The following is a 25,045-nucleotide window of genomic DNA, read 5'->3' on the forward strand; positions in this document are numbered from 1 at the left end:
TCAACAGCTGCCAAACAAGCTTAAGGAGCACACCCAGAATCAAGTCCATCAAACAAGTGCTTGAAAGAGTTAGGTTTTCTTAGGCGTGAGGAATGAAAAAGAAAGCAAGAACTGACAACTTACCAGCACACAGTTTCCCTCGAGCTTGCTTGGCTTCATTCCGCACCTGAGGCTGGGCTCCCAAGCAGGATTGAGCAGCATTGTGCAGAAATGCCAAAGCCTCCCCAGCCGTGCTGGATCTTCAGCCCCAAGGGCTTTGGCTCTGTTGCCTCCTCAGCAACATGGGCAATTGCCCAGGCAAGCCGGTGTCCAGCAGCTCGACTCAGGAAGCGCAGCCCCCCCTTGCCACCGCTTGCCGCTCACACCAGGAGCCCCCGCGGCGTTGGCAGCCATTGCGCGGCGCTTGGTGCGGTGCGGTGCGGTGCGGGCAGAGGGCTGCGGGCTCCTTCTCCTCGGGGGCGGCTCCGCCATGGGGTGTCCGCCGCGGGGCTGCTGAGGCGGCGGGGGGCTCCATGGGGGAGCGGAGGGCGACGTGTGCTGGGGCTGGGACGGGCCTGGGGCTGGGGCACCGCGCCGCCGCCGCCATGCCAAGCGGCACTCCTGGCATCTGTGCTGCAGAGCCAGCCAGTGTGACGCCTTGGCATTTGTGACTTCACAGAATCACAGAATGTCTACGTTGGAAGAGACCTCAAGACCATCGAGTGCCAAACAAAGGCAACTCTGCATTTCCTTCTTAAACACCCGCTTTCTTCAGAAAAACAAAACAAAACAAAACAAAAACATAAAAAAACAAAAAAAAACAAAAAACAAAAAACAAACAAAAAAAAAAAAACAAAAAAAAAAAAACACAGAACTTCATCCCTCACACGGGATTCCCAAAGTGAGCCTGCAGGGGCTGCCAAAGGCAGCAGCTCCTCAAGCACTGCTCCCACACAGCTCCCTACCACAGGCTCCATCCATCCCCCAGGAGCAAACTTGGTCAAACTAAGCCCCTTTGGAGATATTGTATGGCAGGCCTTACCAAATGCCGGACAAAGGAGAAGATCTAACACATTTAGGAAACCAATATTTGCAACAACATCTTACAGTTCTGTGCAAGCAACTAGAACAAATCAATGTTTTAGGCACTAGACCTTTTATTTGCCTCCCAAGGGGAAGGATGCACTTTAATCAATATTAGTTGCTGTATGTGTGTAAATGAGGCAGGAGGAATTGAGACTGAGCACGAAAACATTTGGGGAAAGACTAAGGTAATAAGGTGATTAGTCTAAGGTGATTACATAAGGTAATTCATGATGACACCTCCTGGGGTTTTCGAGAATTATGCAACAAAATAACCTTTTGGTTACCCAACTTTTCTTGGCTTAAGCAATCGTTTAGAGGAATACTGATCTTCTTTTTAAGAGTAGTAGTCTTGACTTGTGTAGTGGTACAATGTGCATTTTGGTGCTGTATGAAGGACTAGATTATGATACCTGGAAGTGTAACTGAAACAAGCACCAAGTCAAAACTGGTAAGAATTTAATGAAAACTTTTAATCAAGAAGGATTGTAATAAGCCACAGAATTTGCTTAGGCTCAAGAAAAGGGGGGACTTGAGACAGGGAACAAGATAAAGACTGGTGATTCCTAGGTCTGAGCTAGCACCATTGTATGTTAAGGACCCGAAAGACGAGGAAGTAAAAGACTGTGTCTTTTACTTTCCGCTGGCTCTTTGCTTGTAATACAAGCTTCACCATTCTAACTTGCAATTTAGGCAATCTTAAAACAACTGAACCATGACAGTAAAATATGAAATTCTTTGTATTTTCAAAAATAGTCTGCAATTTCATTAGCAGAACACACAAAACATAGTCTTTGAATGCGACTTTAATGTACACAGGGATTTTTGTTATTTTTAAAGCTCATCACTTTTTTATTACATTGTATTATGCCCCAAAATATATTCAGAGGAAAGATAACTAAAGGTAATTATACAAAAATACTGAGCGCTTCTTACAAACGTTACAAACATATGGATTCGAAAAAGTTAGAAATTCACAAGGATATTCACCCTTCTACATTTCGCTACAGTTTGGCTGGGATGGATGTTTCCTCGCAGCAAAACATGTCCTGGACTACATGCTTCTTTGTGTATTAGACACAGAATAATCTTCCCCATGCTCATTTACAGTCTAACCCATGCAATATTCATGTTCACACCGCCACAGCATATTTTCGAGTAATGAACCTCTAGGCTTATTATCCTGCCTGGAGAGCTAAACCTCAATTCACTCTGGTAGCAACAGATGCATATGTGACCAGCATCTACGTGTTACAAAGACATGGCACTACCTCAAGTGTGACGAAACAGAACCATCAGTTAAGAGGAAGAATGAGTCACGCTGAGCCTTAAGACGAAACACGGGGCCAAGAAGGCTGCACTGTGCATGTGAAGTGGTAGTGGTGGCAGTGTGAGATGTAAGACAACCAAGATAATGACAATAATTAAACCATTTTTGCTTCTACACTAGAACTACTTCATTTTGAGTTGTGGTTAGTAGGACATGGAACAATCAAAAACTTTTCATAGTTGTTTGTTGCTCCTTTTTTTTTTTTTTTTTTTTTTTTTGGTCAAAGCATAGATCACATTAGGAAGCTTATCTTCTTACTACAAATATCTAGGTCTTTTAACCTTAATAAAGAATTATTTTAGTTAACTGGAAGTATGGACCTCCTCATTGACAATCTTCCAAGAAATAACTTCTATGAAATCAAGTGCTGGCAGCAAAATCAAGTTGATTGTTTAAAATACTGGCATCTAAAAGCATAGCATATTACACATTTGTTAATTATAATGCCATTCAGAGTCTTTCAGATAATAAAATACCGTTTTCTCAACCACAACAGTGTGAGACTGTAGCTTCTGAAATTATGCTCGAATCCACAGAAAACCAAACATGAATTTAGAACAGTGTTATACCACTGCCTCTATTACAAACTGATGTTGCCTCTCCTTTGCAAGTGTGGGGAGATGTAGTACCTTCCTGGATAAGAGTTAGTTCAGTAAAAATATGAGTTTTATGTCTATCTGATATACTTTTGTCTGTTTGCTACCCCTCAAATGATCTACTGACAAACACAAAAGCATTTTAAGATCATATACTTACATTTAGTAGGTGCCATTAGTTGATGGGGTGACTCTCCAAAAAAGCCCTTCAATTTCTTCTTCAGCTCTCTGCTGATTTTCTCTAGAATAAAATAAGTCTTTTTCCAGTTGCTGGACTTGTACTTCATACTCTTTCAAGGTTTCTGCAATACCTTCACCATCTTGTTCTAGGGCAAGTAAAACTAGTATGAGAATCAAATCTTCACTTCACTTCTCTGTGCCAAAATCAAGATGCCCAGCTAGAGAATGTCCTGTATTTTGCTGACACTCTGCTTTCAGGGTGTACATTTAAACTAGTATGACAGAGGAGCAAAAAGCCCATGCCAACCCCAATTCTCCATTTTAATAGGAGCATTTAGAGGATAAAGATCAATGGGATTGCTATCTTTCACCTTTCCAATGTCAACAAATTGAATATAAAAATATGACAATTCTGACCGTTTTTTAAAAATAGTCAGCTTTTTTCTTTTATACAAGCACCTTGTGTCTGTTCATCAGCATCCTACACGACATCAGAATTAGTAACAGCCAAAATGTTATCTTTCTACCTCATATCTTCTTTTTTCTTTCATATGAAACACAGTATTTCTCAACAGTGACTAAAGATAATATCTGCTGTACAATTCCCCTTGGAAAACAAACAAGCACCCTTGAAATGATGCAGTATCAACTGTAGCTTTTTCTCATGTTCTCTGTGTTGTAGCGTCAGCTGCCTGTCACACTGCAACTTGATGTGCTCAAGTGCAGATTCCAATTCACGTATTATATTATATTTTTATTATTTTATATTTACGTTCAGACTCTCGCAGGCCAACAATCTAAGACAATCTAATACACTTCTATCAAACCATTTCAACAAATGCTTTTACAGTTCTGCTTAATAGATGCATGGATACAAAAGCAATTGTCTCTATAAACTGTAAGCTTATACTGGAAACAGATTTGCCTGCTGACATGAGTTCACACTTCAGAATTGAGCTCTGTAGATTTTGATCACATGGACTAGCGGATTTTTTAATGCCCTGTGCAGAACTTAAACTGATACAAGAGTTTTTTTCCTGTTTCTGGAAAACTGCCAATTTGTGTACCACAGACAACTTGTTCACAAAATCACCCAAGGTTCACCCATGGGCAAAGAGAGACACCAAGTCCTAATGCATTTCTTTTTTATGTTTCCAGGTGTCATTACGATTCTTCAGTATATGGTGGTAAGAGCTTATTTGCAGAAAGATTTTATAATGGATTTGGAAAAAAGAAATACTATCCTGAGGTTAATAAAGACTGCAGGTGGGAAGAATTTCAATACGACACCACTATTTAAATATGTTGCTACTTGAGAAGTTAGCAGCATAAAGCAGTGGAAAGGAGCAAGGAAATTTCCAGATTTGCAACACCTTTTAAGCTAATGACACCAAAACAAGATACAAACAAGTAATAGAAAAGCATCCTTTTTATGTTGATGTCAAGATGCAAAATATCCAAATTAACAACAGATGTGAGTAACCTAAGCAGGCTTTCAAGGAAAGTGGATTAAATTGACTTTACTTCTTGACACTATTTCATTTAACTATTTAGCGCAATAACAGGTAATAGGATAAAATATTGATCATTAGCCAAAGCAAACCTTGTTAAAGTATTTGAAGAGGATAGCTCTGAGCTCATCAGCAGACAAGGAAACTAGTTTTCCTATTGCATTATCCTCACTCTGTGAAAGGATCTGTGAAGAGGATCTAAGCAAGTACTGGCGACTCTGAATACTTTCATTCTTGTAATTAATAGCAGCCTCCAGGGCTTCAATTCCTTCTTCCAGCTGCAAAAGGACATGTTCTTCCTACACAGAAACACAGGAGTGAGATTGTAAAAAAAGTACAAAACAAACCTTTGTGTGCATAAGACATTAACTTCATTCTCAAAGGTGAATCTAAATTGAAGAGCAAGACTAACTAGTAGTAGTACAGAGAATGGAATGGAAAAAATAAGAGGAAGAGTACAAATCTAGAACATGCTTGGAGCAAGCAGGAAATGTCTTGATATCCCTTCCACAGACCAGAGTTCAAACAAATGGTTCATCACCACAAAAGCCTACATTCTATTCTTCCTCCATTTTCCCCTCCCCACAATTTGATGACTTCTATTACTTTTTCAGTTGAACTAGTTTTCTAATTAGCGATTAATGAACCAATCAGATCTGTAAGCAGTTTGGTGACCATTATCTGTGCAGGAAGGTGGCAGAAATTCATGCCCTGAAGTATTGCAGAAGATTCTGTGGAGTGAAGCAAATAGGATTCTTTCTGGCATGCTATCAGCTCAGTAATAGGCCCCAACTGCTGCTTCTCAAGACCTAAAACAAAACTGTGTATTTGACATCAATTTATTCAATCTTCAACTTAATTATACTGATCAATTCAAGTGTGTAACATCCACAATATGGCTTATTTTCATTGTAACTATATGGAGGCCTTCAGGTGAGGTTTGGTCTTTCACAAAAGCCTATGAAAAAAAAAATCAAGGGACATCACTATTAGAGTACTTCACCTTGTTCTATGTCCTGATAGGAAAATAGCTGCCTAAGATAAATTGATGGACATCCTGTTTCATTATTTCTAATTATAGAATTGTTAGGCCAGCGACATTTGTCCGGACTCTAGCTAAAGTAAGTAAGTTCCTCTGAAAGTATATGTTGTTCACTGTTATGGAAGTAGTGCCATTATAGCAGTACTTTCATGTCGGCTGTTAACAAAAACACCCAACCTCAGTTCCTTGATTCTCTACTGTCTAATACTGGGAGACATTTTAGGTCATGATTGGAATACTTTATTATACAACATTGCCTAAAACTTTGATGTATCTCAGAGATAGTTACTTACTTCAGCTGACAACACTTTTCAGTTACCCTCTTTCAGTTTCTCATCCACACTATTTCTTCTTCTGAGTAGCTGATCCCTTTCCTTCTGAAGAACCTGAATTTTTTCCAGAATGTCTGTCTTATCTTCAGTAGTGCTGTCCTGAAGCTGCATACCTTTATCACACAATTCCTGGTCCAGCATACTTAAGCGAGTAGACAATTTCATACTATCTTTGTTTAAAGCCTTTAAAAAAAAAAAAAAAAAAAGAGAGAGAGAGAGAAAGAAATAAGAGGAAGAATGAAAGAAACCGTAAGTATAAAACTCCTTCCCCATAAACATGTACATGAGACTGTCGCATCCTAAAGTGGAAGACCTGTCTACTTGTAAAGGGACGCCATTTAGGCTAAGTAGACAGCTACCATAAAATTTACTATTTAATCAAAAGATGAAAGAAAACAAAGAAAAGCAATGTGCAGTTTTCTACATATCTTACATGAGTTAGTCATTACGGTGACAATGACATTTCAATTTCTGTTTCTCAGTAGCCAAAGTAAATAATACAGAATGTTTCTCTGCCATGTTCTCTACTTTGCAGGCATTGAGCAATTTTTTAGATATCGCTATTTAATGTGCTGCAATAACAGAACTTTGGAAGTCAGATTTTGTTTTGTTGTTAGAATTTCGGGGATATCACGTAAATAAAGGTTATTACATTCTATTATTCATGTTTAAAATGTTCATTTGATCAAGCCACACAATAATGTAATGGCAGCGCTAGAGATACAAGTCGCATGGCTTAAACCTCTTCTGTTATCTGGCTGCCTTCCTCCCATAGTCTTTTCAGGCAGCTCTACAATTGTGTTAAATTTCTTTCTTTCTCTCTTTTTTTTTTTTCTTAAATCACCTGGCTAGATCTCAGTTTCTTGATTTCTAGGAGGCTCTTCTCTTGCAATAATGCTTCTTTTTTAGCTACAATGGCTTCTCTTTTCTTTAAATCTTCTTCTAGTTCCGCTAACTGTTGGTGCTGTTGAAGAATTCTTTCCATTTCTTCATCCAGCCATTTCTTTTGCTCTTCTAACTTCTACAATTTAAACAGAGATCCAGAGAGCATTAACGAGGACTATTTGGGTCAGAATTTTATGACTATGTTTTTCCTCTTTTAGAGTAACTGATAAAACGTGAGAAATCAACATTTCAATTCTTAACATTAAGTGTTCAACAGAATCCTGATTCAGGATAATACAGAAATAGGACTGACTTAAGGAGAGGCTCAGCAATGTTATATTACTACATCTTATGCAAACAATTTTATCAGATGCTTTTAAGGAAATGTATTATTTTCCTAAAAACAGTTATAGAAATAGATGTCATATATAGAATGACAACAACTAAGTTTGAAAGGTACCACAAGAAATCAGCTAGCCCATCCTCATTGCATGATTCTTGCCCAAGACCAAGATTTGTGGAAAAACACATCGTGATGAGAAACTCTGATGCTGAAAGAAAGAAAAAATGGGAGTTCTGATCCTGCTAGCAGAGTCTATTATAAGTCTCTTCTGAAGCAATGGTTTATCAGTGGGCATATTGCTGGTATGGCTAAGAAGTTGCTTTTATTTCATTTTTTAAATTGATTTTCACCTCTAAAGACTTTGGTTAACTCATGAAACTCTCATGTTCCAATGTCTAGTTCTGAAATCATGCAGGTAGCACTGTTGCACAGGAAACCTACTATTCTAACACTGTCATGAACAACCAAAACCATAGCCATTTGTCATATTTGTCAGATGGGAAAAGAAATAAACAAACAAACCATGCAACATTTATAACAGAGCTCATCAGAATCACCTTCAAACCTACCAGACAACCAAACTCGTTGAATTTCCAGCTATCTGAATTACTACCTTTGACAAGTCATAGAAAAAACAAAGACATTACAGCCCTCTCCTTTCGTTCATTCAAAACCAGTTAAAGAGCTTCTTGACTTGTCTCAGTTTTTGCTACAACAAAAAAATAACAATTTAAAAAAAAAACAGGGGAGGGAGGACGGAATACTCTTCTTCCAAACGCTTTACAAAGATGACACGGGGTGAATAAAGACACCTTTCTTTTCAGTGTCCACACAGATTTGGAATAGATTAGCTACCTCTGATTTCTGTAAAGTCCACACCGAGTTATTTTTCTTCTTTTTAAATGCAGCAATCTCTCTGTCTTTAAGAATCTTCTGTTGCTGTTCCATCTTAAGCTGAAGTTCCTCTAAACAAAAACAAACAAACAAAACTTTCTTTCTGCCTCAGTCAGTGTGTTTTTCAAACACATTTAATGACAGAATCTACACAATCATGAAATCAGAAATATTGAACTAATTTACATGCAAAATTGCAACTCAGGGCTAGACATCACATAATAACATTCAAAAAAATAGCTGAAGAGAAAGGAAGAATGAAGATTTCTGTGAAAATACTTATACACAATTTCTTCAGTGTCAAGTAAGCAATTACTTAAAAGGACAAAATCTGGTAGTATAGTACATTGCCTTTGGGAAAACAAAGGTCAAACTGGTTGATCTTATTCTTTGTCATAAGGAAACAGAAAGAATCCTACTTTAATTTGTAGCTGGTCCCGCTGAAGCTCTGCTTCTAGTTGCTTCTTTTTTTTCACTCTCCTCACGCAGTCTTTTCTCTAGCAGGGTCTGCTGATGCTTCATCTGAGCCACGTTCTGCTCAAGTTCTATTGCTCGTTTTTCACTTTGGTTAGATAGAGAAGCCAGATTCTTAGTGTCTTGCTTCTTCTTCTGTAAGGCCTGAATGTTCATGGAAAATTTCAGCTTAACAACAGGAAAACTTAAAACTAAAACCTGACTCAGGTTAATTCTCTATTTCACTGAGTTAGGACAGTGAGCAAGACTTGCTACATTTTGCCACAACAATCACACATTATCTCTAAGGTCTCTGAGCCTTCGTAAAATCATCAAAGACAGAACTATCTAACTACTTAGTTGTTAAATAGTAGTGGGTATAACTGTGTGAAGGTTCTCATTGGCTACTTCAATCCAACTAGCTTCAATTGTGTGAAGCTGGTGAGAGTTTCACAAGCAGAGTGTACGGATTTCAAAGGTGATGCTGAGACAGGAATTTGCAAATCCTAATGGTCATATTGGAAATACCTGCACTTTCAGCTTAGCTGCATCCATCTTCTTTCAGAACTCTCTTTGCAGCTTGGCTTTCTCAGCTCCTTATTCTCCAGCTCCTGAAGCTGCTTTTGAGTTTCGGCCAGTTCCATTTTGGCCTGCTCGGATTCTTGCTCCGGTTTAGTTATCTTCAAAGAATATTGCCTGCTTACACACTCTGCATCCTTACCTTAAAGACATCATATCCAAATAGTTTTAAAACAGCAAGCTAATAATTTGCAATGTATCACTTAAACCTGTAATTGAATCGTTACTTACTTCATCCTGATTAAACCAAAAATTTCTGAGACATTTTCCAAACCTAAACAAACAGCTCCCTTATAACACTGAAATATAGATGAACAAAGGAATCTTAAATCTGAACTCTTCATAAATCATCTGATGTCACCAAAGAAAGTAACACCTGAGTGCCACATCAAGTGAAAATTTTCTGCCTACTGCAGTCCTTGACAAAATAGCTTGCCTGTATTATTATGTTTTTTGTTGTTTGTTTGTATGTTTGTTTGTTTGTTCCCCAGAAGAATATGCTACATATTTCTCAGCTTTCAACTTGGTAATCAGCAAAAAACTCTCGATTGTGTTTCTACTGATTTGCCCTGTTCGGGCAATCTGATTTGCTCTGTTTGGGATTCCGTAAGTACTGTTACTGGGGGCGCACAATGTTTCTCAATGCCAAAAGACTGCCTCAGGAGAATATGTACACACTAGAAGAGTGTGATTGAAACAGGTAAGCACAGATCTTTAGGGTCATCACAATGATAAGTTTCTGGCAAGCATATATATATCAGGACAGGTGTGTAATGATATAGGCTAACAGGGACACTGACCTTTTCCCTCATCCACTTCTGACTCCTGCTTCTCTACTGCTATGATGGCAATGCAAGCATTCCCAGCACAGTGTCGTATCTTCTCTCCTATCCCAGACACTGGGTGACAAACACATGTCCATGAAGAGATCAGTTGCACTAAGCATACATGAAAAATTACACTATAGGTGGACAAACACAATAAGCTACAAAACACAAAAAAATATTTAACAAACAAATCTGCAGATCACAGCTGAGTAGGACACAATAAAAATTTGCAGCCTTCAATGCACTCATAGCAAGTAATTCATAGAAGTTAGGAAACTGTAAGTTACCAGAAGTATTCCCGCAGAAGAAAATTACCCAAAAACTAAGATATGCAGGTCTTCAGAAGTTTTGTGTCTTTTTTCTTGCTTATTTCTGAATGTCTTCATTTCAATTTTTCAGTCACTTACCTGTTCTTACTAATTCCTTAATAAGTTCTTCTTTCATTTTGATGTTAAGTGCAAGTTCTCCCATTTTTTGCTTGGCCTCAGTGAGTCTCAACTCTGAATTCTTTAACTTCTGCATGTTAAAAACATGACTTTTCTGGAGGCAGTCGATTTCTTCACCTTGAAAGAAAACAAAGCAATGTGGAGACCAAAAAAAAAAGGAATAAAAAAGGAATAAAAGGAATACACTCTTTAGCCAAAAGACAGTGATCTGAAATATAGTATGTATAGAATTCTTACAAATGAAGCGAAAGAGCCAAAAGGAGAGAGTATTGCAAAGAGTCTAAATACGGAAATGACAGCATGCATTAGCATTTCAAGAATGCTAATGAATGCTAATCTGAGAGAGAAAAAACATATTTAATTTAAGCATTTTCAGTGCATCTCTGATGAAATAATAGCATGTTTCCTTTTCTTGAACTAGTACTAGATTTGTAGGTCAAGTGCTTTCTCGCTAGTAAGTAGTACTCAAACATTAAGGTCACTGATGTCAATTTCAGAAAAGGGAAAAGGAAAATAATTAAAAAATAAATTTATGTTGAGCTATCATGAAAAAAGTATTTGTAGCAAATAAAGACATTTTGATGAGAAAAATAATTACATGTGATAAAGACATTATTGCATATTCTAGTATTATATCTAACACAATTTACTCTCATGACTTCCATTTTACCTGTGGCTGTATCAGTCTGTGGCACAGATTTGTCACATAAGCTGGACTTGTCAACTTGACATTTCATGTCACTTTGCTCAAAGGGAAAGCACAGAGAAGCCTGTTTTCGTGTCCATTTTTGGTTTATTGAATGCCTAAGAAAGAATGGAAAACATGATACATTCTAAACACAAAGGGATTTTTTTTTCTTTTAACTTTATATAAAGTACATGATATTAAAGAGAAGAGTGCCAAACTGAGAAAGCTTACATAAGCATTTGCACCTTCTTCTTCCCATGCTTGATCTTGTTGGATGATGTCCCCAAAACAAAGATCATGCAATCTTTATCGCATCAAAAAAATGTGGTTTTTAAACTAGTTTCATAATATGCCTAGTTGGTCCTGCAAATTTATTTTAAGTAGTATCACAAATGGCCTCACATTACAGTAGGATTAGGCAGTAATATTGTATTTGCTATATATTTATCTGTAACAAAAGTTAAAGAAAAAATTACCTAAATGAGAAAAAATAAATAAATTACTTTTGACTGTCTGTATTTTCTTTCTCTTCATCACTCTGATAGAGAGGTGGCAGTGAAGGACTTCATCTTGATCTTCTATGTAGCTCAGTATCATCTGGCTACGAGCACGGAATCCTGCCATCATCCGAGCCAGGGAAAAAGCAGGGGGACTGGTATACACCTGCCAAAAAGCACCAAAAAAACACTTGGAATAGTTCAGTAATTCTTTATTGATATTACAATAGTATTTCAGTTTAAAAGTCTTTCACTACCTGACCTTGTATGCAGAATTGCAGGTGTTTAAATAATATTTCTGAGTACCTGTGTACCAGAAGGTTTTGCAAGAGAAGGTTCTGCTTAGAACACTTGTCCCAAGTGCAAAAGAAGGTACTGTTACCAACTTATTACCCAAAATGTTCAGTTTATCAGTACAGAATAATCATTCATTTTGGTAATGCTTCCTATCTGAACTGTTAAACATTGCACAAAAAGATCACTAAAGACTACAGCTTTATGACTGTGATAAATTCTGTGTTTTAAGTCAATTTGTATGGGGCTTTGAGCAACCTGATCTAGTGAAAGGTGTCTCTGTCCATGGCAGAGTTGGACTAGATGATTTTTAAAGGTCCCTTCAAACTCCAGCCATTCTGGGATTCAAAATGTAAGCCCATAGATTTTGGACAACTGGGACATAGCGTGTGTTGCAAGACATTCAAAAGTACTTTTTCAGTCTTCAATGCTAAAATGCTTCAAAGCTAAACAGCAGCTGACAAGAGGTCACCATAATTTGTCACGCCCAATAGAATTATTGAACAATAACTGTTAAAAAAAATGTAATGCTTAGGTAGACCTTACCTTTCATGTCTCTGTCCCTGAAGATGGGTAAAGCGAGTGTAGCAGACTCTTTGTGAGTGGGACACTGTATGGCCTTCTTGCAGATGCCGTAACAGCAGGCCCATCTCCACAAGCACTTGAGAAGTCCCAAGTTTTCACAACCATAAACTTCTCTAATTTTTCTTTTAGCTGATCAATAAGGATTTGCTGTTCCACCATTTTTTCATTCTCATATGAAAAAAACAAAAACGAAAACGGTTGCTGATCATCAGGTTTGCATCATACCTTTCTAAATTCATTATAAAGGTCAGTCTTCTTGTATATCATTCACTAACTCTAAATTCTTCTGTAGTGCACAGGCAAATTCTGCAACAAACTGAAAATTCTCTGGCATGACAGGTAGAATCTTACCTCTCCCCAAACTCCAATCATTTTTTTTGAGACATTTTTGTCTCTAAAGGACCTGTCCTATATAAATTATGTCAGCTAGATTTAGACATCTAGTGAGAAGTAGATGACATATTTATCAGCCCTTGCTTGCCTTATTTGTGTGTTCATGGATAAATAAAACGGTAATTCAAGAAAAATGTTCAAATGAAGCACATGGTCTGAGTTTAAAGAATGAAATGTACATACATGTAGGCTTCCTCTTCCTCTTGGAGTGGTCCAACTTGAAAGATTATTTTTATTAATTAACATTCATAAAATTGGACGTGACCCCAGGATCCCCTGTATCAACCGTTACTTTCTTTTCTACCCAGCCTCAAATTTGTCGGTAATGCTAGTTTGAAGAACTTACTTGCCTTTCCTACAGCAATCTCTGTGCATTGTTCAAAATTACATATCTTCACTGAACTGATTTATCCATAAGGCCAAGACCATACAATTTTCAGTCTTCTCTGTTCCTTTCAGAATACATCGAAAATCTTGCCTACCAACAGGAAATTTGAATAACAGCTAGAGATAGTTAACTAAAGTATGCATTCTCCTACTTTGAATCATATATTTTTTATTTATTCTTTTTTTCTCATCTTCTTAGACTGCAAGTCCTTTCCCCATACATAGACAATGCCCCACAAATTGACATTTTGTTGGAATACAATACATAATATTTCTGTGTCATAGCAAAAAGAATATATATGTCAATACCATACATTTTATGATTGTGGAAGTAGTAATGGGCAACTCCACCTTACAACTTTTTTATTTTTTTAATCCCTATAAGACTCTGTCCCTTATGCCCTTGTACATACAACCCCATAGTGCATAACCTGTTACATAAATACATGGGTACAAACATTTACATGCTACTTTTACAGTTCTTATTCTATCATGTATCATTGAAACGACACTTTCCTGTGCATACAACTTTAAGCCATTTGACACAAGCATTTGATTTAATTATTATACTGATTTTTCTGTTTTTAAGTAAAAGTGAGAGCTGCGATCTTTTGCCTACAGTACAACTGTTTCTGTTCATAACATCTGCCTCGTATCCTCCATAGGATACAATTATAAGCATAATCGTATATAAGCATCTATGTGTATTAGAAGCATGGATTGTTTCAGTCTAATAAGCTGACAATATGCAGTATGGGTTAAAAAAGGAAAACACACAAAAAAAGCCTATCCAGAGATGACAGAACAGAAAACAAGTTACAGAGGGAAGGAAAAGATGGTGACCAGTGTACTTACCTTTCATTCATTGACTCTCCCCAAGCCATCAGCAAAGAAGAGGAAAAAGGAGGATAAGGAGGAAAAGGAGAATAAGGAGGAAAAGGAGAATAAGGAGAATAAGGAGAATAAGGAAAAAAAGGAGAAAAAGGAGAAGAGTACTAACTAGCCATGTTTATGCTGTTCCCTTTAAAAAAGGTCAGATCTATCATCCTATAAAGTCAGATCTATCAACTATCCTATATATGGTCTCCTGGATCTTGAAATGCTATTCACTTACTACCCATTACAATTTCATTAGCATATACAAGATCTAGAGAGGGAAGGAGGCAAGCAGTGTTTCCACTGTGTCACTCAGCTTCTTGTAATAGTAAACTCTCAGAATACTAGGATGAAATTCTGTCTTAAAAAGTCAAAAGGCAACAATACTTTACTCTCACACTGAATAAAGATATAACAAAGCATGTTTCTACACAGCCTTTCAATTAAAGCATTCTGTAGGAACTTGATGGTCTTTTTGAGATTCTAAACAATCTTTTAAAGCCTTTCAAGTCCTAAATCATGAATCGTCCTGAAACAACTTAGCAACAACACAGATCTGGAGGAAGGCAGGAAGCAAAGAGAGGGTGAATGAACCACTTAATATCATACAGGAAGGCTGTGGCACAGTTAGGCTGATACACAAACTTCAGGAATCACAGTACTGTGATTCACCCACTAGATGATCTCAGCTCATTAGGGAATACAGCTCTAATTCAAACAAGGTGCTTGTAAGACTGGTAGGTGTTTACATCCAAAAAAATTCTGAAGGATCTGTCTTGAAATCATGAGTACATTCCTATAGTGGACGGATGGTTTGATATAGATATATGTAATATATGCCAGAGGAAAAATACCTGTAATCTATGTCTTTCTTCAGCCTTCTTTAAAGATTCCAGTTGCTCTTCATTTTCCTGTATTAATGTCTTTATCTGATTCTGCAATATCTTCAATTCATGATCCTTCTGGCTGAATACTTCTTCATCCATAGCTAGAGCCTGCTAGATAATAAAAGGAAAATTCAGCCAGTGGAAAAGCAGGCATTGTTATTCTTGACGTTGGAAAATTAAATACATACATATATTTATTTGTTGTTCAAAGATGTGAGTGGAACTGCAAAGTTGTGACGTATATATAGCAAATTCTCCCACCATGGAATCACAGAACAGCTGAGGCTGGAAAGGACCTCTGGAGGTCACCTGGTTTAACCCCTGGCTCAAGCAAGGCCACCTTGAGCAGGTTGCCCAGGACCATGTCCAGGTGGCTTTTGCAGGTCTCAGAGGATGACTCCACTTCTTTGGGCAACTTGTTCCAGTGCACAGCCACGGCCACCACACAGTACACAAGTGCTTCCAGATGTTTGCCTAGAAGCTCTTGTGTTCCAGTATATGCCCACTGCCTTTTGTCCTGGCTGCACGTTCACTGCACCTTCCCTTCAGGTATTTTTAAGACATTGCTAAAATCCCCCACTGAGCCTCCTCTTCTCCAAACTGAACAGTCCCATCTCTCTCAGCCTTTCCTCATTGGAGAGGTGCTCCAGTCCCTTAAGCATCTTTGTGGCCCTCTGCTGCACTTTTTCCATTATGTCCCTGAATCTCTTGCATGGGGGAGCCCGGAACTGAACAGAATCAAGCAGAATGCAGTAGAGAAGTTGGAAAGGACCTACAAAGGTCATCAAGTCCAACTGGCTGACCACTTCAGGACTAACCTAAAGTTACAGCATGTTATTGCGGGCAGTGCCCAAACGCCTCCTGAATACTGACAGGCATGGGGCACCAAACAGCTCGCTAGGAAGCCGGTGCCAGTGTCTGACCATCCTCATGGTACAGAAATTTTCCCTGATGTCCAGCGTGAACTGGACATCCCCCACAGCTTTGTGCCATTCCCATGCATTCTTCCCTCAGTTACCAGCAGCACAGACCAGCACCTTCCCTCCTCAGCAAGTTGCTGAGAGCCATGAGGTCGCCTCTTGGCCTCCTATTCTTCAGACTGGACAACACAAGTGTTCTCAGTCTCTCCTCATAGGACCTGCCTTCCAGCCCTTCTACCAGCTTTGTTGCCTTCCTCTTCACACTTTCAATTATCTTCACATCCTTTTTTCAACTGGGGTGCCCCTGAGCACACGATACTCAAGGTGAGGCCACATCAATGCTAAATATGGTGGGAGAATCACCTCTTTTGACTGGCTGCCTATGCTGTGTATAACGCACCACAAAATACAGTTTGCAACTGCAACTGGACACACTACTCCAGCTGTGGCCTCACTGAGCGGAAGGATCACATCTGTTGACCTGTTAGTGACACTTTGCCTAGTGCAGCCAACAAAACCACTAGCCTTCTTAGGAGGAAGGGCACATGGCTGACTCATGTTCAACTTGGTGGCCACCAGGACGCCCAGCTCCTTTTCTGCAGGGCTGCTTTCCAGCAGGGTGGTCCCCGGCATGCACTAGTGCCTGCAGTTGTTCCTCTTCAGGTGCAGGACTCTGAACTTGCCCTTGCTGAACTTCATGAGGTTCTTGTCAGCCCACCTTTCTAGGCTGTCAAGGTCCCTGTGGCTATGGCAGCATGGCCCTCTGGGGAATCAGCTGCTCCCTTCAAAAGTGGTTTCCACCAGTCGTTTCTTTACTTCTGTTTCTCATCTATTGATTTTGTTTTGACAAGTTTCTTTCTCCCAAAGGAAATAATGGACCCATAACCAACACTACCTTACAAAGTGGGTATTTAAATCCAATTACTTTCTTCGGTGTGCTGTGAGATTTGGCTGTAAAATCTCAGCATCAATCATAATATTAATACACTTCTCAAACAAAAAAATAAGGATGGCCCTCCTCATTTTTCATCTCAAAGAAGAGCCTAAAGATTAAAGAAATTATAATGTTATTTTTTTTCAGATGTTTTTCTGGGTAAGTGATCCAATAGTGGTTGAAGGTTACTTCCAAATGTAGTTGGCCTTCCAGAAAACCTTTAGGAGCCAAATGCAAAGTATAGACACACTATGTCTTACCATTCTAAAGACAGATACTTCTGTACAACTCTATCTTTTCTGTACAACCTATATCTTTCAAGTAAATACAACTCTTAAGAGCTGCTCAAGAGCCTTTATTGCCCTGTTTATTTTAGCATCTCCCTAACCATCTCCTCCGAGCTGTGGATGGCATGCTTACCTGGGTATCTTTCAGTTTAAACCCAGCTCTTACACTGCTTTGAACCTGGGAAGCAGAGCTTTACAATAAGCCAGAGAAAAAAAATGAAGAATAAATAACAGAGCTGTAATTTAGGATGATGAGAACCAAGAAAAGCCAGAATTTGTGTATGCGATTGCGAGGTAACAATCTACAGGCTTACCAGAATTCAGTGTGAAAAATGAAAATAGGTTGATTTTATAAAATTCTAGCTTGTTGGAACTCTATCTCCTCCTCCTACAAGACAGACACATTAGCTTTCCTGATTTGTTCATAGGTACCTAAACAATCAACTTAGAATGAAATACCTGGCAGTTCTTTAGTTCTCTCCTCAGCTGAAGAATTGTGATATGATGGGGCTCTTGCATGGTGCCAGTTCCAGTGTCAATTTGCTGCACGGTGAGAGCTTCCTGCTTTTTAAGCTAACATCATCATTCAAATCAACCAGGAATGGGAAGGCTTCGTCCAAACAGTTTCTGTAGCTGAAGCACTGAACTTGAAGCTGGGTGAGCTGTTCTTCTAGCAAACTGATTCAGGTTCTTTCTTGATTTAAGTCATGTCAACACTGATTACCAACTTGTTGGTTCTGCAAAGCTTCTCAGAGCAATCTGATTTCAAGTTCCATTTCATCAATCCGGTCTTGATCAGGGTTGTAGTTGACAACTGGTTTATTTCTAATGTTTTTGGCTCTGTTTGCATATTTGAGCGAATTTACAGATTCATCAAAGTCTGATGAGGATGGACTTATACATGTTATCATGACAGTCTTGGCGTTCCCTCCTAGGGAGTCTTTCAGAATGCGAGTGATTTTAGCATCCCTGTATGGAATATGTACGCTTTTCCTTTTTGGGTCTCCAAGAGCACTGATGACATTTCCAAGGCCAACAAACCACTATTGATTTGAACTGATTCTTTGAATCCTTCACTGGTATTTCCAGTCTTTGTCACCCTCTCTGATCCTGCCAAATCCACAAAATGGAACTTTGAAGCAATCATCTGGACTGATTTCCAAGATGAATCCTGTGGATCACTATTTTTTTTGAGACTCTGCAGATTGTTTCTGACAAATACTGATAGTAAAAATGGCATGTGATTGACTAGAGTGTTCGTTCATTTGTGTTGTGCCTGCGTGACGAGCTGCATTGCCACTTTCCAACAGGCTCATCACTTCATCTGCACATTCTACTAGGAATTCCTTAGCACCAACAATCACTTCAAACACCAAAAGAAAATCAGAATAATTACATTAATTTTAAACTTTTCAGTAAAAGTTTACTGCAATTATGAAGAGTCAATCTATAAACACAAATCACAGAAGCATACAAGCCTGCATTATTATAAGGTCGTAGCACATAGCTAAATAAAATAAAACAGTATGTGGAAAGCATGAAGTACAGCACATCTGAAACCTGCAGAAATAGAATATATGGGTGTATTTTGTCACACCATTTGAAACAGTATTGTAAACAGAATACACAGAATACACTTAGGTGTTTACACATCGTCTTATGCAATTTGCAACCTAGTGCTATCTAGAAAAAAAGTATGAGCAAACCTAGCTCAAAGATTACTTTGTCAGTTAAAAAAAAAAAAAAGACAGAAATTTTGAAAGTTTGTAGTAAAAGTGACTCCCAGCCTATGTTAAGAACATAGTTCTTAGTGGAATGGAAGCAGATATTTACAGCATAAGTAGCTTAACAAATATAACTTTGAAGTGAGAAGCAAAGGCTTAATCTTAAAGCATTCATTCAACTGAATAATCATGCACAATTGTGTTTCTATGCTGAATTTGCAGAAACAGTAACAGTACTACCTTACCACCTGATGCTGCTTCTGGAGGAACATTGATATTGTTCATAGGAATCTCAAATGAAGGCTGCTTCAGATCAGCTAAACTGAATTGATATTTTGAAAACGTGACTTCGTCTAGTATTAGTCATCGATAAGCTCTCTTTTCAAGAGGTGGAAACAGTAATTTGTGCACACAACAGAAATCAAATGCACGAAGTTCTAGAGCTGAAATCCTACCTGTATTTCCCTTTTCATCTTCTCGGATATGTAAATCTTTCACAGAGGTCTCCAACTCCAATAAATCTCGAAGTTCTTCCTTGTAAACCTCTATATAAGATACCTTCACACGGAAATCGATGTTATGGTTTTCAGAAATATGCTGAAATAACTCCTGAGTAGCCCGTGGGATTATGCCTTTTTCATCCTCTGAAACTGATGCTAAAATAGAAACACAGATGTCACAGATACTTGCAGTCATTCTGTCACACAAATTACAAAGACTAAAACTAAAGAGAAGTCTGCGAGGTTTATCACTCAATATAATAAGGAATAGGAAGAGCTCAGTTTTCCCAAGTTTTCATGTAAAGATTTGCTTTTCTGTTGATCAGAAATGCATGGAAATGATACAGAACTTTACTACTTTCTGCGGGTACGAGACTACAAGAAAATTAAATTAGTAAAAAATCATGCTAGAAGAAAAAAATATTTTGAACTTGCTCATGAATTAATGATAAAACTGCAAATCCTTTATGCAGAAAGAATGAATACATCATTTTCAGGGTTTCAAATTCAGAATCAAGGACCAAGAAAAATCCAGATAGTCTTCTAATTCCTGCTACTCCACTTCTTCTCTCTTCTTCAGCAGAACAGACAAACAAATTGTGACTTCTCCATATGGAAGGGAAGATAACCAGAGCTGGTGATACAGGATTCCAGAGAGAGTCAGAAAGCAAAATCGTATACATGCAGAAGCTGAAGAATTCTTCTGCGAACTAATACAGAATAAAAGTAGTTTCCAGTCTCAGGTGTTTGAGGAACACTGACTTGGAAATACCAAGTAAGTCGAATAGTAGAGTTTCAGATATCTGCCTTTAAAAAAGCAAAATTTGAATTCCACATAAAGTTCAACAAGGCCAATATGCAAGGTTCTGCACTTGTGCTGGAACAGTTACAAGCACAACTACAGTCTGGACAGAAAACAGACTGAGAGCAGCCTTGAGGAGAAGGACCTGGCGGTGTTGGTTGATGAGAATCTCCACCTGAGCCAGCAATGTGTGCTTCCAGCCCAGAAAGCCAACCATATCCCGGGCTGCATCAAAAGCAGCATGGCCAGCAGGGGGAGGGAAGTGATTGTCCCCCTCTGCTCTGCTCTCGTGAGACCCCACCTGGAGCTCTGGGTCCCCCAGCACAAGGACGTGGAAGTATTCGAGAGAGTCCAGGAGGGCCACAGGGATGCTTAGAGAGATGGAGCACCTCTCTTACGAAGACAGGCTGAGGGAGCTGGAGTTGTGCAGCCTGGAGAAGAGAAGGCTCTGGGGAGACCTTACAGCAGCCTGCCAGTACCTAAAGGGGGCCTACAGGAAAGCTGGGGAGGGACTCTGGAGGGACTCTTTGGCAGGTGGTGTAATGATAGGACAAGGAGGAATGGCTTTCCAACTAAAAGAGGGTTGATTTGGATTAGATCGTCAGAAGAAATTCTTTACTCAGAGGGTGGCAAGGCACTGGCACAGGTTGCCCAAAGAAGCTGTGGATGCCCCGTCCCTGGGGGTGTTCAAGGCCAGGCTGGATGGGGCCCTGGGCAACCTGGTCTAGTGGGTGACATCTTTGCCCGTGGCAGGGGGTTGCAACTGGGTGATCTTTAAGGTCCCTTCCAACCCAGACCATTCTAGGATTCTATTCCATGAAATTTATCTATGAAATCTCTTTGTCAGTCTCTGAAAAAAGTCCAAGAGTGAGTTTGCTTCATACAATTACCTAAAGCAGATACTTTCTAAGTAGGATAAATGGAGCAAAAATTTCTAAAGCACTGTGTTTCAGAAAGTAGGGTAAGTTGCCTGTTAGAATAGAGAATGGGAAAGAGCACTTTTTTATTTTTTTTTCTCTCATACTTTTGGGATAGCCTAATGGACACAGAATTTGTGTTTAGAACACAACCATCACATAAACTTTGGAATATATATGTCTTTTTTTTGCTATACATTTTTTCATTATCTCTTAAAAATTCTCAAGCATCATCTGTTATGTATTAAATATGTAATTTGCAGAACTACATTGTTCACACACACACAAAAAAAGACTTTTTACAACGTACCAATGTGACCACCTCCAATGGTGTAAGTCTTCCCGGAACCTGTCTGTCCGTATGCAAATACTGTAGCATTATATCCCTCAGCCAAAGACACTAGAAGAAGTTTAATGCAAACTGGATAAACTTCTTCTTGGGTTGAGTTTTTGCCAAATACAACATCAAAAGTGAAGACACGGTCTTTCCCAATGATTATTTGTTGTGTATTTGGGACTAATCTCACGCATACTTGGTGGTTATGAAGCACTTCCTTGGAAAGCAGAGGTCTGACCCTTACTGCAACTTTAACCAGGATCTCCTCCATGCCGGCCTCCATCTCTGTGCTCCCCACTCAGTATTCAGGAAGATCTGTTACAATTCCTCTGTTCACCTCATTTGCAATTTTCTGCACCTAAGAAAAAATGTTTTCCGAGTTAAAGAAGAAAGAATTAACTCCCTGCTGAAGCAGAATGTTGAAGAGTTTCCCAAAGAATACATAAGCATCATTACACCCTGGAAAGGAACTGTGATAAAAAAGCAGATACGTTAACAACTGTTAAACCAGTGCAGAAACTAATTTTGCTTCTATTACCTTCTAAGCTAGCAGACTTAACCTTTGGTCTGAAAGTGGTCAGACTTTGGGTTTGGACGTTATACTGCCGGATGAAGCAACAATACTGTAAGATCTTGTTAATGAACTGTTGACTTACAATGAACCTTATTTTCTCACTGCTACAGTACCGATGCATAGGCAACAGAAATTATTCAAACAAAACCTTTTTATCCTGAATTTATACCTATAGACACACACGTGCTTGAAAGCCATCTTCTGCTTACAAGAGCCAAGTATTTAGAATTTCAGAAGCACAGAAAGCTGTCGTGTTGCTTACATGGTGGGTATGATTTTAAATAGTTGTGATTACTACACACCAAGCATTCCTCTGATTTTAATCCGTCTGTTTATGCCCATATGGAACTATTTTTTATTAGTTATGTATTTCAGCAACCATGGCTCCTTATGCTGCCCCCCATCTATTAATTCTGAAGCACAAGAAGAAGCATCGAATCGCATTTCTTTACAAATGTCTACCAGAAACACTCCAAAGCCTCAATGGGTATCAAATGCTGCCGGATCCCAAACACATCTTCTGCTCTTCTCTTGCTGATTCACAGTCAAGGCGGCTTTGCCATGCAAAGGAAAGTTTGCTGAACTTCCTTCTTGCTCAACTCCCACGCAGCCTTTTTGCTGTTACCCAACTGGCAGAACTCACCAGCTAAGCACATCAAATTCAGCCTGCATGAAAATGCAACCAGACTGAAACACAAGTCTTCTGTGGTTGCAAAGAGAAGAGTTTTGGCATTTCACTCACACCCATTTGCATTGAGGGCTTGTCCATTCCGAGCTGAGAAGCTTGGGAAGCTGACAAAAAGCCTTGTTGTACAGAACCGAGCAGAGCGAAGCCAAGCAAGAGAAGCAAGAGCCTGAAATCCTGCTCATTTCAGAAAGGGCACGGCAATCACGAGCAGATACTGAAAACTTACTGACTCCCCCCCCCCTCCCAAAATGACACCCAAACCAGTCGCGGGAGGGGAGGGGCGGAGGAGGGGAGAGATCCCATTTCCTACTTCCTCAAACAAACACCAAGCAAAATGCCGGCTCAGCGGCGCTGTGGGGTGGCTCCCCCCAGCCCCAGCCCCGGCCCCGTCGCTCCTCGCTCCAAACCTGCTCCGGGCGGCGGGAGGCAGCCTCCGGGCGGGCTGAGGGGCCGGCGGGCCGCGCCTGGGCCGCCCGCGCTGCTGGTGACAGCGCCTCGCTAGGCAACGGCCGCAACCTTCGGCGGCGCCGCCCCGCCGCGCACAGCGGCCCCCCGCGGCAGGAGGGCGCGGGCGGAGCGGGGACTGAGGGGTGGGTGTGAGGGGACGCCGGGGGGCAGCCCCCGGCCCCCAGGGACGTGCACAGCTCGCCCTCGAGTCCTGGGGAGGGTGGAGGGGGCCGTCTGCTTGTGGTCAAAGCAGGGGTGCGAAATGCGGCTTCCATCGCCGCGCTCGTCATGGAGGAGAGCGTCTCCTTACGGCTCCAGTGGAGCTCAGCGGTAAAGGCTGAGTTTTCCCTCAAACACAAGCGGTCTCCAAGTAGGCGAGCCACACTCACAACTGCTCGCAGCTGCTGGCCCAGCAGCTGCCGGGAGTGCCCAGGCACACGTCCACACACAGACACATCTGTAGACACAATGCCGACAGAGCTCAAGGAGCAAAACGCGAATGGATTCTGTCCGATTTGTATATGAAAACAACAGAGAAGACCAAGTCGGTCCCATTCATGACATGGAACACTGCTTTAGCAATTTGTAAGTGCACAGAGCTTACTCCACCCTAAAGACTTGATAAACAAAGAGACATTTAGAAAGCTAAGCTGTGAAATGACTGAAACAAAAGGGTGTATTTCCAGCTTCAGTTCCCTAAAGCGTGTAAGTACTTCTCAGAAACAGAAGACAGGACAATGTAAAGATGTAAACTGTGATTAAGTAGTTCTTCTTTCACAGGGAAAACCAAAACCAATGACTTTTCAGGGACAGCAAAAACTCTTGATGAGACAACAGCCTTACTCACTGTTGAAAATACAATCCCTTTACCTCATTGGCCTCACTCTGCTGCTGTTCTCTCTTTTTTCTTCTTTTCTCTCTTTTCTTCACATTTGTAGATCTACACCCTGAAGCTAGAGATTTACCAGCACGTCGGCCACTTCTGCCTTTTCCAGGCTCTGAATCAGTATCACTTTCCAGTTGTAGTAAGGCAAAACGAGATGCAGTGGTAGGGACTGAACTGATTATAGCAGATTCCATTGCCATGTCTGAAATTCTACTGAGCTGGCTTCTTTTCATTATCAGTTTCCTGGGAAAGTAGCACAGAAGGTAGAATGAAAACATTGTTTGATCAAACAAGCAATAATTCATATCATTAAACCACAGAAGTGTGTTTTTTTTTGGCTCAAAAAGCATAAGACAGGGCTGGAACTGGGGGAATGAGGAAGAAATCAAAAAGATACAGTATAATTTATTTATATTGTAACTGACTACACTGTATTACCTTAGGTAACTAAAGAAGAATTACATAAAAAAAATAATAAAATAAAATAAAAACAATCTACCAAACACATTTTAGGCTAATACATTCGCTCTTGAGAGATTTCGTGGAAAAAAGGTGGCTCTAAAAGAAGCTGGTCTTCATGTTCTGGGCGGAAAAAGACACAATAGAATAGAATAGAATAATTTAGTGCTTAAAAACTATTTCAGATGCCATCCCCGGGGCCTGACAAACACAATTTAAGAATGAAGTAGATAATACACATACGCAAGCTCCAGTTTGGGGTAAGCAGCCTTATCTCTTCTTTTACAAGAAGTTTAATTTTGTTTGCAATGCACTGGAGATTCAGCAAGCAGTTTTCTCCACAGCGAGGTGAACCCAGCATTTCAGCTGGTACCGTCCACAAACATCAAGTTCACCTGTTCTTACAGCAAGACACAGAGGATACGCTGGGGGGAGACGGAACTAAGCAACACTTATGCCTTCTGTTGTTGCCTGTAGCTAAAA

At 39.8% G+C, this 25,045-nt stretch overlaps 1 pseudogene; it reads right to left on the reverse strand.

The window, feature by feature from the left end:
* Positions 1-991: 991 nt before the first annotated feature.
* LOC140002359 (kinesin-like protein KIF27) lies at positions 992-23,316 on the reverse strand (annotated as a pseudogene).
* Positions 23,317-25,045: the final 1,729 nt, after the last annotated feature.

The sequence above is a fragment of the Anas platyrhynchos genome, chromosome 4, assembly GCF_047663525.1.
Source record: "Anas platyrhynchos isolate ZD024472 breed Pekin duck chromosome 4, IASCAAS_PekinDuck_T2T, whole genome shotgun sequence".
In the NCBI taxonomy this organism is placed as follows: Eukaryota; Metazoa; Chordata; class Aves; order Anseriformes; family Anatidae; genus Anas; species Anas platyrhynchos.